The 16,550-nt window shown below is 43.7% G+C and overlaps 1 protein-coding gene across 3 annotated transcripts in view; it reads right to left on the minus strand.

The window, feature by feature from the left end:
• SH3RF3 (SH3 domain containing ring finger 3) overlaps nucleotides 1-16,550 on the minus strand; it is a 366,639-nt gene that overhangs the window by 22,509 nt on the left and 327,580 nt on the right. Inside the window, exon 9 of one of the 3 annotated variants that reach the window (XM_053200338.1) lies at nucleotides 1-16,550. This exon is cut by the window's left edge and continues 12,416 nt beyond it; it is cut by the window's right edge and continues 14,337 nt beyond it. The exons of the other annotated variants lie outside the window; for them this stretch is intronic. The gene's annotated coding sequence lies outside the window, so the exon portion shown is untranslated. 3 annotated transcript variants of the gene reach the window in all.

Genomic DNA, 16,550 nt, shown 5'->3' on the forward strand with positions numbered 1-16,550 from the left:
GTCACCTCATTTACAGATGAGGAAATTCAAGTTCAGAGAGATGAAGTGGGTGGGATTAGGCTTTGGATCCAGGTTTCCATGTTGAATCCCAGGCCTTCTCTACCTGTCATACCACCTGCCATTCCCATTGCACTTGGTGAATGAGTAAACGGAGGGAGGGTTTATTGTTCCTTCATTCCTGATATCACCATGGCCTCTGTCCTGGGCCTTCCCATCCCTGATCTGCCCCAGGCACCAGGGCCTGGCTAAAGTTCTGGAGTATTACTCAGTGTCCAATGATAACCAGTCTTTACATACTGCCCCTGAACACACCTCCAGGGATGAACTGGCCTGAACCACCCCACAGGTCCTGCAGCTCCATGAACCAGCCTCCACACAGTGAAACTATCTGAATAACAGATATTGGGTGCCATCCCTAGATCTAATACAGCAGATCTGGGTGGGTCAGCTGAGTCACATCACAGGGACAGAGCACTGGCATCCTCAGTTCCTTTCCTTACTATTCTCTTTCTTCTCACCCCACTGCCACCAAAGCCTTCCCCAGGGTCCCAGGCTCAGCTCAGGACAACACTCCACTAAGGTGCTGAACAAGGAGGATCAGAGCCTGGTGGGCTGTGGCGGCCTCACTTTAACCTTTTTCATTGTGGTCCCATGACACTGTCACTCCACACAGTAGGTGAAGCCGGGGTCATGGCACCCTGGGCAGGTGCAGTCCACCAATGGTGGGTGCTGAGTGAAAGAGGGATGTGCATGGCTTGGAAAACATGGAGTAGGCTTGTTGGGTGTGCACTGGGAAATTACGGGTCATAGGGAACTGGGATGCTCATTCTGAAGCTAAGATACCAGACTAAGACTGAACAAAGTAGGGGAAAATAAGCAAGGCAGCATGGCAGCAAAGAGCAGGATGCAGACTACCTGGCTTTACTCCAGCTCCTACTACTTACCAACGATAACACCTTGAACAAGCAACCTAAATTTTCTGTGCCTCAGAAATGGCGTAACAGTAGTACCTACCACAGAGAGTTGTTATAGGGACCAAATGAAACCACATAAGCTAGATGCCTGATACCTGAGAGATGCACATTTGCCTGTGGTCACCATCACCACCACTGTCAATATGGTTACTACATGGATGTTTGGTACCATGCAGATACTGGACACAGTACCTTCTTTCTGCAAGAATAAGTCTTGGTATGAATGATCCTTAAGTGTCACTCCATAGCTGCTGTTTACTATTTTGGAAAAGAAAATATCACCTCTCAGCCAAAGGAACAGTGCAGGATCTAGTCTTCTAAAGCAATGGTATTCACAGGTAGCAATGCTGAAGTCACCCTTCCTATAGGTTGTGATGACATGTTTGGCCCAAGCTACAGGGGGTATCACGTTCTCAAAGCAGCCCATGCCCGTCTTCCTAATATTAAGAAACTGATGATCTATTTCAACTGAAAAATGAGGAGGCAGGGGAGCGTGTGTAGGTGCCCAGCACTAACAGGTGGCAGGCTTGGATGGGGCCATAGAGTTTGGTAGGCTCCCAGCACCCCGGGCCACTGCCTTCTCTGCCAGTGACATCACTGGGAGCTGGAAAGCAATACTCTATGGGATGACATATTCAACAGAATTTATTTTTGCACTTAATTGAAAAGTAGTAGGGGAGCATGTGGGTGGCTCAGTCAGTTGAGCATCCAACTTCAGCTCAGGTCATGATCTTGTGGTTCATGACTTCAAGCCCCACATTGGGCTTGCTGCTCTCAGCCTGTTAGTGCATAGCCTTCTTTGGATCTTCTGTCCCCCTCTCTCTACCCCTCCCCTGCTTGTCCTCCATCAAAAACAAACATTAAAAAAAAGTAATGAGCTGGAGGTAGCTACAACAGACACGTAATTTTCTGGCTGAATGCAAGGAAAGAATGAGAGGTCACAGAGCTAGATCTTGGGTGATATAACAGATTGAATTTTGTAAATATGGCCACAACACCGTCTCTCCTCCCACCCACCTTCCTTGCAAAGTGACTTCAATACTCCCCTTGATAAAGTGATAGGAGTCATGTCTCATTCCCATGTGTTGGAGACCTTGTGATAGCCTCCACTGACAGAGCACACTGGAAAGGTCACTTATGATCCAAGACATGAAGATGTCATGCACTCAGTCTCAGAACCCAGCCGCCATGCTGCAAAGAAGCCCAAGCTCTCCCACGTACAGAAACCATGGGGAGGCCACAACTGGTGTTTGAAGAACAGCCTCACAGAGGTTCCATTCAACTGCCAGCATCAACTGCCAAACATTTGAGCAAGCAGGCCTGCAGGTGGCTCTGGTCCCAGCCAGTACACCCTTCACAACCTTCATACACTCAGCTGAGGTCCCAGATGTGGGGGAGTAGAGACAGCCTTATGGGTGTGACCTGCCCAAGGTCCTGACCCACAGAACATGAGACAAGAATATCAAAGTGTTGTTTTACACCATAGAGTTTTGGGGTGATTTGCTATGTAGCAAGAGTAACTGGGGCAGATTTCACTTTGACCTGTCATGAGATTTCCTAGTCCAGACCACGCCTAAACAATAAAAGTGTTGGCACTGCTATCATTGGGTATAAAGATCTCACACATGAGCTACACACACACACACACACACACACACACACACACACACACACACTGCATTTGTGATAAACAAGTATGGGATGAAAAGACTAAAACATATCCCAGCAGACTTCTTTGGAAAATGTTATAGAAATATTGGAAACATGTGCAATTGAAGGCTAACCAGGCATCCAAATAACAGATGAGAAGAATTTTGTCAGGAAAGATGCCAAGATCTGAACTTCAATATATTTTTACTGGAAATATCAAGAGCTCTAGATAACCTAATACAGTCAAACCAAATAGCAGGGTCATAAAAACCAACAAGATGGGGTGTTCAGAAGTTTGGATTTCCAAGCATAACTAAGAATTTGGGTAGAAGGGTTTTACCCAGAGGATGCATTGTTTTAGACAGCCCACAGAATTCAATTCATGCAAGTGTGAATATATTAAATAGGTGACTTTACAGAAGCCAAGAAAGAGAGAAGAAATAAAAAATAGATAGAAGGTGAAACTTAACAAGATTGTGAGGGCATAAAAGCATTTAAATTGCTTGCCCAAAATTCTGCCTCCAACCTGGCAGCTCCTCTGTAAAGACACTGCTCAGCTTGCTTAGAGCCCTTGGTCGGCCCTTTTGTCACTATCAGTGGACAGGATGCTCAGGGGACCTTTTCCCCAAGGGCCTCTCTAAACCGTATAGTCACTCAAGTGGTATTTCATTAGCTGGGTGGGGGGTGTGAGGAGGCAGACATGCAGGGACCTTGCAGCAGGGGAGAGATCTCCTTTGTGCAGGTCTACACTGAAGAGAGGATTCTATGGGGCTATGAGCTAATCACTTCAAATCCCTATCTACTGCTGGGAGACACCTCAAGTAGGGGGTAGCTCTCTCCTACCCACACATGTCTGGTTGGGAGAAGGACTCTCTGATCTATTGCACTCCTTTTAGGGACTTCAGGATTCGGTGACATGCAGCTGACTGCATATGGCTTGTTGTTTCTTCTTTGGAGGGCAGAGATGACATGGTCTTTGGAGGTGAAGGCTGTGCCTTTGTAGAGATGTGAGGAGAAATTTTCTCTTCTCTGGGTCAGTTTCTAACAGTCATCATCTGATGTAAGATTTATACAACCAGAGAGTCCTCTGCTCAGGGGGAAGGAAGTGTAAGCTTCAAAAATTTCCAGTGTTCACCAAGGTTATGGCCATTCAGGGTCAATGTCTTCATAATCACCTGTTGAGGCTCATTAAGAGGCCAAGGGCACTTTAAGAGAGCATCCAAAAGACCAGTATCTCTTAGTCCTTGACATAGTAGATCCCAGCTTGACAAGAAAGTTCAAATGTTTTGTATATCACATCTCATTGTAAGACCTGTTTGAAGAGTGTAAGATGGTCTGAGTATGGGTACCTCATCTTGGGGCTGTGGCACAATTAAAGGCTCACATGAACGTGATCTTCACATGCATGTGATATTTGATCTTCACCCAATCCCAAGAGGCACTGTGCCAGCACCGCTGGTGTCCCTTATGAATGTCACACTGTAGGACGTTAGCAGGTCTGGTGTGGGCAAAGCAAAGGAAACAACAGGCTTCTTGACTAGGCTAGGATATTCTTGAGCCTTCACTATGCTAATAAGTTAAATTTTTAAAAATTTAATTTTATCTTGATAATAACACTTAACACTGTACCCTCTTAACAAAAATTTTAAGTATCCAGTACAGAACTGTGTACAACATAATACTGATGACAACAGGTACAAGGTTGTACAGGAGATGTCCAGAATGAATTCATCCTGCTTAATGGGAACGTTATCATCAGGCATATGTTTCAGTTAACCATGATGAATAAGTTTTAATAAGCTAAATATTACTGCAGTAATGTTTTTGATAGGCCTAAGACTCTTGAAAATGAAGAAAGGATTCTGAAGATTTGGAAAGATAATGAGTTGCCAGGACAATATCAACATAACCAAGGGGGCAGAGCCAGGCCTGGGCCCCAGTAGTCCAACCCTTGATTTGTGGTTCTAGGCACACTGCTAGTTTATATACCAGTGGTTCTCAACTAGGGAAGATTCTGTTCCCCAGGAGACATGGGGGAAATTTCTGGTTGTCACAACTGGGGTACATCATGCTACTGGGATCTAGTGGGTAGAAACCAGGGGTGCTACTCAACACCCACAATGCACATGAAAGTCCCCACAATAAAGAATTGTCTGGCGCAAAGAATGTGAAGGCTGCAAAGCCTTTGTTGATATGGCAGGTGGCAGGCTCTCCCTGAGGGTCTGTCCCTGTCCCTTGCTGACAGCCATTGTGGAAGAATGAATGCAGACGCTGGCTGTGGGCTGGCTGTACCCTGGTTGCCACTCAGCATCACACTCCTCTCCATGCTTTGGCTCTGAGATCCAGGCAGCTGCAGGAACTGAGCTTGGACCAGCTCTTGGGAGGAAGCAGGGCCAGCTGCCATGTTGTGTGGGTTTGCTTTGGGGAGCTAGGAGGTGGAGGGATGATGAGGAGTGTGTTTGGTAGACAGGATGATCCACAAGCACTTGGAGATTCACAGATAACACTGAAAGGTACTATTTCAGCTTCTGTGATCTGGGGAAGGGGTTGCTGCCCTTCTTGGTGCTCAAGTGGGCAGGGTGAAGCTGGCTCCTGGAAGGTTGCTAAATTCTCCAGCCAAGAGGGCACACTTATGCTCCCATCTTAAAGCATTAGGGATGGCAGACCTCCAGAACCATCAGTATTGCCCCCAGTATGCTGTGATGCAAAGAAGTATCTGTGGCATTTTGGACAGTGGACAGGGCCTGGCCCTGATGCTGCCCAAGGAAGGCCAATAAGAAGCTTCCTTGCCTCCTGGTTTCCATGTGTGGCCCCCTTCCAGCAGGTGGCCCATGGTTCTGAAGACAATATACACACACACAGGTGTGGCTGTGAGCCTTGGTGCTATTCTGACTGTAACTCCACCCCCAGGCTGATGTGGGCCTCACACATTACTGCCACGTGTTCCCAGAGGGATGTGCCCTATTCTTGGTCATGCCCATGTTTCCCTTCAACAGGGTGCCACGTCCATAGTGGAAAGGGCCCCCTTCCTCTCCCAGACCTCTGCTGGGACATCAGTAGGCAAACATCTGTGGTCAGAGCATGTTTGTAGCCAAAGAGCACACAGAAGCCCAAGGGCTTTCTTTTTTCAACTGATCTGACCCATAACAATCAAAGTCATAACTCAATCTCTTCTTAATCTGAAAGAACAGATACAGAGAGCTGGACCCATACCCACTTCCCCAGGGAGAGGTCACAGGCCTGCACCTGTGTGCATACACGCATGTGTTCTTGTGCAACTGTGCATCCAACCTCCCTGGCACCTGTACCTTCTGAACACCTGCAAGTTCTGAAAAATGCCACCCCAAGCACCTCGTTCTATGTCTCAAGTGTCTTAAGTGCAAGCCACGACCCCAAAACCAAGGTGATGAGGCCAAACAGGCATGGAACATTTCTCCCAGTGCCACAGCCCACTCCATGACCATGGTCTCCTGCACCTTTGAAGGAAAGAGAGTATCTACATGGACTTTCTGACCCTAAGTGGGGGCTGCATTCATGTGTGGGGATGTGTCACTCTAGGAGTAAGGACAACTCTGCTGATGAGAGGGAGCAGCACAAGAGAGCAGGTAGGAGACACAGCAGGAGAGAGACTGCAAGAGGACAAGGCTGCACGGATGCCCAGTGGGAGCCTCTTAGACAGGCTCACTCCAGCTCACCCTGGGGCAGGGTCAGCACTGAGAGGGGGCCATGGTTGGGGGGAGCAGGCAAGGTAGGGGGTACATGGACAGGCCTGGAAGCTGCAGCAGGATGTGGGCACTCCCCTCCCTCCCCCACCATGAGCCCTATTCATGCTTTTAGGCTCCATTTAGAAAACATCTCCCCTCTGAAAGTCTGATGAGCACTTTCAGAAGAGTTTATTGCTCTGCCCTGTCACATGTCTCTTGTTTAAGGCCCTCTTTGGCCTCTATACTCACTGCTTTTAACTCCCCCTACAAAGAACCACAAGGGCACAAAGCTCATCATATTCACCCTGTATCCAGTGCTGAATGCTGGCGGTGCCCCCAGAGCACCCCATATCTGGAATGTGGAGCCAGCCTGCACTTGATAAGCGGCCACAGGCCCAGTGTGCAGTTGCTCTCGTGGCCAAAGGGGAGGCCCAGGCATAGGCAGGGCCAAGTCCTTGGGGGAACCTGGATGCAGAACAGGGACCAGACCAGACCTCTGGGTAGCACTCATACTTCCAGGCAAGCAGTTGTTCTCCTGAGGCAAACTACTGCAGAGTGGAGACAGAGTTCACTGGGTTTAATATAGTTAAATGAGGGAGGGACACAATGCTGAGGCTGCAGTTTACAGATTCTTCTGGACTCAGCACCTGAGAAGCTGCAGCAACGTGTGACCCTGAGCCTTTGACACCTCATCCAATGCCATAATCTCTTCACAGAAGTAGGAAGGGACCTTTAAGTCAGTAGAATTTATAGCGTCACATTCCTTTCTTTAAAATTGCTTTAGGAGATCAGGCCAAAAGGCAGATGGGCAGGGACAGGAAACTGGAACAGCCCTGCTTGCTCTAGGACATCTAGGCTATGCTGTGGTTTTGTCCTGTTAGGACAGCTTTGCCTCACATTTGGATTTCCAACAGGCCTCTGGCTCATTTTCTACAGAACCATTACAGAACTATTAAAATTATTAGATTACATAAAATGAATTTGGATGAGATCTCTGTAAAATCTGGCATCCTTCTGAAAGATTTCTGGAATGGAACAAGAAAGATGAAACACTTTATTATTTACTCAGGTATGCCAAGCTCATGTGCTTTCTGAATTGTTTTTAAACAAAACAGAGGGATAGAAATAACTTTGCCCAGCCTGAAAGGCAGCAGCAGGGTGGTCAGTTATGTGTGGAAGTAGCAGCATGCTTCATCAAGGGGATGCAGGATTTCTGAGGCTCCGTTATGAGTCAAAGCTATTACTGCCATTAGTGCTGACCATTGGCGACAGCATCCTGGCACTGACAGGCAAGCTCTACAGGATGATCTGAATTTCCTTCCTGTATCTGTGTGCTTCTTAAGACAGACTGCTTCCAGGAAATGTGAGATGCACACCCTGTCAGGGACTACCCTCAGAGATGCAGATGAGGAAGGGCTCAGAGGCCTGCTGGCAGGAGTCCTCTCCTGCTACCTCCCTGACACTACCCTGCCACTGCCCCACTGGGAGCAGCCAGGCCCTGGCCAGGCAGAACCTCCCTGAGCAGGGGCCCAAATCTGGGCTCTCTTCCATGTCCAGTCTTCAGTTGGCAAAAGCTACTAACTTCCTCTAAGGAGCCACTGTCATGAGGCCATGTGTGGCTGTTATTATTACACTAAAATGATTAGAAAAGGAAATCTGGGAGAAGTTGGCAGAATGCAGGTGTACTCAGTTCTACAAGTCCATCTGTCCCGGGGGCCCACCGCTCTGCTCTTGCCTGAATTACTGGTCTCATTGTGGAAGAAAATGGCTCACCTCCCAGACCAACTGTCCACACAGGCCTAACTTCCGGAGAGTTGCCAAGCTTCTACTTCACCTGTGGCTGAGGAGTCTTAGCAAAGGAGAATGTGGGAACAGTTTAGTAAGAAGTGCATCATGCGGAAGGGCAGGATTAAGTTAGTCATGCACTGTGGGTTAGTTTATCTTCTGATTTAACTCTGGGCACTGTTTCCTATTGTGGATGTGGAAGCTGAGGTGGAGTGGGAGGTGGGGAGTCTGTGGAAAAAGAAGACCCATCCCAGCATGTGTCCTGGAACAGGTGACTCAGAAAGCAGCACTGCCCCCACAAAGTTCCAAGCATTGGCCTCCAAGCACCAATGGGTGCTTGGGTGGATGAGGAAGGCAGTCAAAGACCCTGGCCCCACACGGGCTAATTCTAGGATGGGTGCGCTGTTACTACCCCACCTCAAGTGTTTTCTTATAATCAGCAAAGAGGAGTGAAATAGTATCCTTTACTTGCTCTGAGCTTCTCCTTATTAGAATAAAGACTTCTCTGCAAAGGGTGTCCCTAAGCTACAGCCTATGGAGCAGGGGAGACAGCTCAGAGCCTTCTCTTCCAGCCATTTTGCCTACATGTCTGCCCTCCCGCCCTACAGATGGGGGCTCTGCTCTGGGTTTCCATGGAGCCCCGTACGTGCACTATCAGATCAGTCCACACAGCTCGGTGAGGCTGCCTGTGCAAAGGTATGTCTCCTCTAGACTCCCTTGTTCAGCTCTGGGCCTGGAGCACAGAGCCAGGGCTCATGGCAGCATAGCTCCACAAATAGTTTGTTGTCGATGGATGAAAAAATAAATGAATGGCCCGAGGGCAACTGCACTAAAGGTGGGCAGTGTCTCCCCAGATTTGTAATGAGGAAAACAGTGAATTCTGGAGCCACATATTGATAAGGTGTTTTCCAGGGATTTCTTGTGGGGATTCAGCAAAGCTCTGGAAAAAGTGATCTTACAGATGGGATGTGACTAGGTGAGAGTCAATTGAAAACACATTCCTGGGTTCACAGCTCCTATCCTTGGAGCTGGAGAGGGCTTTGCAGGGCTCCCTTTCAAATCCTCCATTCACTGATGAGGAGGTAAGTCATCCCAAAGGAAGCATATTTTGTTTTCTGTGGTAAGGTCCCTGGATTCTTTGATGAAGGGAAGTCATTAGCCTGTCAGACATGGCCCTCCCATGCCAGATGAGACAGGAAGACTCCTAATGTGTGAGAATGTGGATTTGCCTTGACTAACTAGAAGAGAGTTCTGAAGACTGCCTATTGCCAGCAAGGGCTCAGCTACAATAACCACCTAATATGGGACTCTCTAACATTAAAATTAACAGCATTAAGTAAGTTCACCTAGCAGAATAATTCATATATCTGCTCACGGGTTCATTCTGATGCTTACACTTCCACAAAATGCTTTCAGAACCCTTGTTGTCTAGGCACAGATACTCCATGGAAACACAAATGAGACTGTCTACAGTCACAGTGGACAAGTGTCTGTCCCCAAATTCACACATAAGCAACTGCTGGAGGCCGTTCAGATGTGCTTCTGAGTAAAGGCACAGGTCACTCCTGATCTGCTCTCTGAGCCCCCCGAGCAAGACATATAAGACAAATTGCCAGTAGTTTTAGAATGCCTTGAAAGTTACATGCATCTGGTAGTTCAGGAGGCCACCCCTAAGGGGGAAGAAAGTGCCAGGATCACAGCCATAGAGGGTTAGGGTCACCAGAGGAAACAGCTTTGAATTCTGTTTCTTTGTTATTTTGTGAGGTAATCTTTTGTGCTCTCTGCTTTCCAGGCAGGTGGTAACATTTTCCTTCCTGGCCCCTTCGGGATTGGGTGGGGCCACGTGTCTAGTTCTGAGCAATGAGTTGTGGGAAAATTTGTGAGCAAATGTGATGCATGTCACTTCTGGGCTGAAACACTTAATTGCTCGCGGGAAACCTTCCAGGCATCTCTCTCCCTCTTTTAGCAGCCAGCAACTGCGGTGGTGGCAGATCCATCAGCCCTAGTCCTGAGACTGGGGGGACCTGGATTAGTGATTCTAGCCAAATGGCAAAGCAGACGAGGTTTGCACGAGAAATGATCTGCTGTTGAGAAAGCTCATGTTTTGGATTTGTTCCATCACACGGTGGATACAAAGACAGACTGTATAATGGTCAGATGAGGAAGGGACGTGGTATATCATATTAGATGCACTGTTTCTGAAACAGATATGAAAATCATGCTCACTCTTCTGGCTCTAAAATGTGTACTTTCAAAAAAATACACTAAGTTCTGTTTTTAAATGGAGTGCTGTCTTAACTCTTTTTTAATAACTTGGATAAATTTTGACATATACATACACCTGTGAAACATCACCACAATCAGGGTAACATGTGCTCCCATTACCCCTAAATGTTTGCTCATGCCCCTCTCTAGTCCTTTGTTTGCTTAGCCCCTGGCCCCAGGAAACCGCTGATCTGCTTTCTGTCACTAAAAATTAGTTTGCATTTTTTAAACTTTTATATAAATGAAATGATCCAATATGTGTTTTTTTCTATCTTGCTTCTTTAATGATCTTGTGATTCATCTATATCACTGTGTGTATCAATAGCTCATTTGTTTTTATTGCTGATTTAATATCCATTGTATGGCTGCACCAAGTTGTTCCCCTATTCAGCAGTTGATTGACATTCAGGTTGATTCCAGTTTAGAGTTGTTAAAAATAAAGCTGCTATGAATGCTCATGTAGTAGTCTTTGTAAAGCCCATGTTTCCATCTCTCTTGAGTAAATACCTAGGGGTAGAATGGCTGGGTACCATTTTATATTTCCACCAGCAGCAGATGAGAGTTGCCTGTCTAATCCTTGAAATACCCTGCCTCTCTCTCCCTCACTTACTGAAAATGAATACTTATGTACACACACACACACACACACACACACACACACACACACATATGCACACACACACACACAGGAGTTAGTTTCTACCTAAACATAAGTCCTGTAGAAAAAATTCTAGCCTTGTCTTCATTACAAAATAACTTTCTAGTCTCTATGGTCAAGCCACGTACCTTGCTACCTCTCTTTTCTCCATCTTTAACAGTAATGTAATATTTACATCCCATAGCAGAACAAAAAGAGTCTATCCTGTTCCACACTGCCTTCATCTTTCTCTGAGACCTTTACCTACTTGCATCACCACCTACCTCCCCCAGTGGACCCACTGATCTTTCGAAAAGCATACATAAGACTGTAACCCTCTCAAGTTCAAAATCACCAAAGTACTCAGTCCTGAATTTCCATTAGGATCCAGATTCCCCACTGTGGTTCATGAGGTCTCCTTAGATAGCCTACTGATCTCCTGTACCACTGTTACCTCCCATTCACCTGGTTCTGGCCACACTAGTCTTTCTGGCCTTCTTCAAATATGCCACACTCGTCCTCAGGTCCCTGGTTCTTGCAGTCTCCTGGTCTAAACACACTCTTCTCCCTTGCCTGGCTGCCTCCTTTCTTAACGTAGGCTTCTGTCTAAAACACCATACCCCTCCCCTGTTACCCAGCTTATTTCTCGTCATTCTGCTTAAAGGACCTGTAAGGATATTTGTTAATTCTTTTCTTACATGTTTATCTTTCCCCCGCCACGACGTCAACTCCAGAAGGGCAATGACCTTGCTTGCCTTGTTCACCACTGGGTCCTGATGCCCAGAAACACACCTGAGACATAGTACTCATGAAACAATTCTGGGATAAATAAATGTCTAGGGTGTTGCGAGGCCCACTGCGTTAGGATCGTTTTGTGATCCGTATTTGTTTAATCTAGATTTTGAACAGTCTTTAGTTAGAAACTTCCGTACACCCCTATCAGTAACTGACAGACCCAGCATGCAGAAAATCAGTAAGGACACAGTTGAATTCAACACCATCATCCATCAACTGGATCTAATGGATATCTATAGACTACTTCATCCAACAACAGCAGAATATACATTCCTTTTAAGCTCACATGGAACATTCACGAAAACAGATCACATTCTGGGCTCTAAAACACACCTGAACGAACTTAAAATAAAAATCATACAATGTCTGCTCTCAGACCACAATGAAATTAAAGTAGAAATTAATAACAGAAAGATAACTGGAAAATCCCCAAATACTTGGAGATTAAGCAACTCACTTCTAAACAAAACACAGGTCAAAGAAATCTCAAGAGAAATTTAAAAATATTTTCATTAAATGAAAATTAAATTATAACTTATCAAAATTTGTGGGATTTAGTGACAGCAGGGCTTAGAGGGAAATTTATAGCATTGATTGCACATATTAGAAAAGAAGATCTAAAATCTAGGTGCACCTAGGTGGCTCAGTCATTTAAACATCTGACTCTTGATTTTGGCTCAGGTCATGATCTCATTTTCAGGAGATCAAACCCTGTGTTGGGCTCCGTGCTCAGCACGGAGGTTCTCTCCCTCCATCTTCCTCTTTCCGTCACCTGCTTGCACACATGCAAGTGTGCTCAGGCTCTCTCAAGAAATAAAAATAAATAAAATAAAAATTGAAAATAAAATCAATAATCTAAGCTTCTACCTTAGGAAACTAGAAAAAGAAGAACAAATTGAATTCAAAGTAAGCAGAAGAAAAGAAATTAAAAAAATATAGAGCAGAAATCAGTGAAATTGAAAATAGGAAATTGATAAGCCCCTGGCTGAGCAAACTAAGAAAAGAAGAGAAGACACAAAATACTAATGTCAGAAATGAAAAAGGGGACATCACTACAGATCCTGTGGACATTACAAAGTAATAAGGAAATATTATGAATCCTTTTATGCTTACAAGAGATGAACCAACTCCTTAAAAGACACAATATGCTAAAACTTACCCAAGAAGAAACAGACAATCTGAATAGGCCTACACCTATTAAAGTGATTGAATCATTCATTGGTAACCTTCCAAAACAGAAAGCACCAGCCCAGATGGGCTCATTGGTGAATTCAGCCAAACATTTAAGGAAGCACTATATCAATTCACTACCATTTCTTCCAGAAGATAGAAGCAGAGGGGATATTTCCCAAGGGGATATTTTCACATTCTTCAAGACCAGCATTATCCAAATAACAAAACTAGATTTAAAAATATACAAGAAAACTATAGGCCAATATTTCTGATGATCATTAATGTAAAAATTCTCAACAAAATATTAGTCAATAGAATATAACAAGGTATAAAAAGAATTATATACCATGACCAAGTGGGATTTATCCCAGGTATGCAAGGCTGGCTCAACATTAAAAAATCAGTTAATGCAGGATGCTGGGTGGCTCAGTGGGTTAAGTGTCTGACTTCAGCTCGTGTCATGGTCTTGCGGCTCTGGAGTTTGAGCCCTGCATCAGGCTCTCTGCTGTCAGCACAGAGCCTGCTTCAGATCCTCTGTTCCCCTCTATCTCTGACCCTCCCCCGCTGGTTTGTTCTCTCTCTCTCTCTGTCTCAAAATAAATAAATAAACTTAAAAAAATCAATTAATGCAATCCATCACATCAACAGGTTAAAGAGAAAAAAATCACATGATCATATCGATAGATGCAGAAAAAAAACATTTGACAAAATCTAATACCTATCAGGATTAAAACTCTTAGAAAACTAGGAATAGAGGGGAATTTATTCAACCTGAAAAAAGCACATTTACCAAAGTACCTTACCTGTTAGCTGTAAGTACAATGTTAGCATTATATGCTGAGAAACTATAAGCGTTTCTGCTGAGATCAGGAACAAAGTGAGAATGGAAGGGTGTCTTCTCTTACCACTCTTCTTCCACATCAAACTGGAAGTCCAAGCTAATGCAGTAAGATGAGACCAGGAAATGGGAGGTATACAGATTGAGAAGGAAGTTAATAAAACTGTATTGTTCACTGATGACATGATTATCTACATAGAAAAATTGAAAGAATTGACAGAAAAACTCCTGGAACTAAGATGCAGGTTTGCAGGATCCTAAGTTAATTCCTTTCCTATATACCAGCACTGAACAACTGAAATTTTAAATTAAAAGCACCATACATTTACAGTAGCACCTCCCAAAATGAAATACCTAGGTATAAATCTAACAAAATATGTACAAGGTCTACAAAATTCTGATGAATGAAATCAAAGAACTAAATAATTGGAGATATATCCATGTTCACAAATAGGAAAACTCAGTATTGCCAAGATGTCAATTCTTCCCAACTTCACATATAGATTCAACACAGTCCTGACCAGTATTCCAGAAAGTTATTTTGTGCATATTGACATATTCTAAAGTTTATATAAAGAAGCAAAAGATCCAGAATATCCAACACAATATTGAAGAAGAAAATTGTTGGAGGACCGATACTACCAATGTCAAGACTTACTGTAAAGCTACAGTAATCAAGATAAATTGTTGGCAAGAGAACAGACAAATATATCAGTGGAACAGAATACAGAGCCCCAAAATAGACCCATATAAATATAGCCCACTGACCTCTGACAAAGTAACAAATGTAGTACAATGGAGAAAAGATGGTCTTTTCAACTGATGGTGCTGGAACAACTGGACATCCATGTGCCAGAAAAAAAATAATAATCCAGACAAAGCATTATGCTCTTCAGAAAAATTAACTCAAAATGGATTACAGACTTACATGTGAAGGACAAAACTACACAACTAGAAGATAACATAAGAGAGAATCAAGATGACCTTCAGTTTGGTGATGACTTTTTTGATACAACACTCAACGCATGATTCACGCAAGAAATAATTGAGAAGTTGAATTTCATTAAAATTAAAAACTTCTGCTCTGCAAAAGACACTGAAGAGAAAGAGAAGACAAGCCGCAAACTGGATGAAAATATTTGAAAAAGACAAATATGATAAAGGGCTGTTATCTAAAATATACAAAGAACACTTAAAACTCAACAGTAAGAAAACAAGTAACCTGATTAAAAAGTGGGCAAAAGATCTGGCCACTTCACCAAAGAAAATATACAGAAGTCAAATAAACATATGAAGATATGTTCAACATCCTAAGTTATCATGGTATTGTAAATTAAAATGATAAGAGGATACCACTACACACCTATTATAATGGTGAAAATCCAAAACACTGATGACACCAGGTGATGGTGAGAATGTGGAGCAACAGAAACTCTCACTTATGGCTTGGTGGGAATGTAAAATGGTTCAGTCTGCTTTGTTTATGTTTTCTGTTTTTAATTTTATTAAGTTTTTAATTTTAATTCCAGTATAGTTAACATAGTGTTATATGAGTTTCAGGTGTAAAAATAGTGATTCAATAATTCTATACATCATTCAGCACATTATTTACAATAGCCAAATTATGGAAGCAGCCCAAGTGTCCACTGAAGGATGAATGGATACAGAAGATGTGGTATGTATATATAATGGCACAGCCACTCTGAAAGATAGTTTTGACAGTTTACAAAACTAAACATGTTCTTACCATATGATCCAGCAATCACACCCCTTGGTATTTACCCAAATGAGTTGAAAACTTATGTCCACACCAAACCTGCACATGGTGTTTACAGCAGCTTCATTTGTAATTGCCAAAACTTGGAAGCAATCAAGAATCCCTCAGTAGGTGAATGGATAAAAAACTGTGGTACAACCATACAATGAAATCTTATTCTAAAATGAGCTATCAAGCCATAGTAAGACACAGAGGAACCTTAAATGTATATTACTAAGTGAAAGAAGCCAGTCTGAAAAATGTCACATAGTATATGATTCCAACTATATGACATTCTGAAAAAAGCAAAACCATGGAGACAGTAGAAGAATGAGTGGTTGCCATGGCTTGGGGGAGGAGGGATGAGTAGGTGGAGCACAGAGGATTTTTAGGGCAGTGAAACTATTCTGTATGGTAGATACATGTCTATACATTTGTCTAGACCCAAAGAATGTACAGCACCAAGAGCAAAACTTAGCGTAAACTATGGACTTTGGGTGATTATGATGTGTCCATCTAGATTCAACAGTTGTAACAAAGGGACCATCTGGGGAGGGTATTGATAATTGAGGATGTACATGGGTGTAATGGGAAATATTTGTACCACCTGTTCAATTTTGCTGTGAACCTAAAACAGATGTACAAAATAAAGTCTATTAAAAAAAATATTTGGGAGGGTGACTTATAATACCAGAGGGGCTATTTTTAGAAGAGGAAATGGACTGTGAGGTGGCAGAACTACACCCATGGATCAGCTCCACAAGATGTGTATTTATGTATGTGAGTGCATATATATGTATGTATGTTTATGTTACTGCATGTACAAGTGTGTGCATGTGCACACATGTGCACATGTGTAACTGTGTGTGCATGTGTGTTAGTGTGTTTGTGTGTGTGCATGTGTACATATCTGTGTGCATGTAGGTGTCCATATATGTGTGTATATTTACATGCATGTGAATGTGTGTATGCA

This window comes from Acinonyx jubatus, chromosome A3 (genome assembly GCF_027475565.1).
Source record: "Acinonyx jubatus isolate Ajub_Pintada_27869175 chromosome A3, VMU_Ajub_asm_v1.0, whole genome shotgun sequence".
In the NCBI taxonomy this organism is placed as follows: domain Eukaryota; kingdom Metazoa; phylum Chordata; class Mammalia; order Carnivora; family Felidae; genus Acinonyx; species Acinonyx jubatus.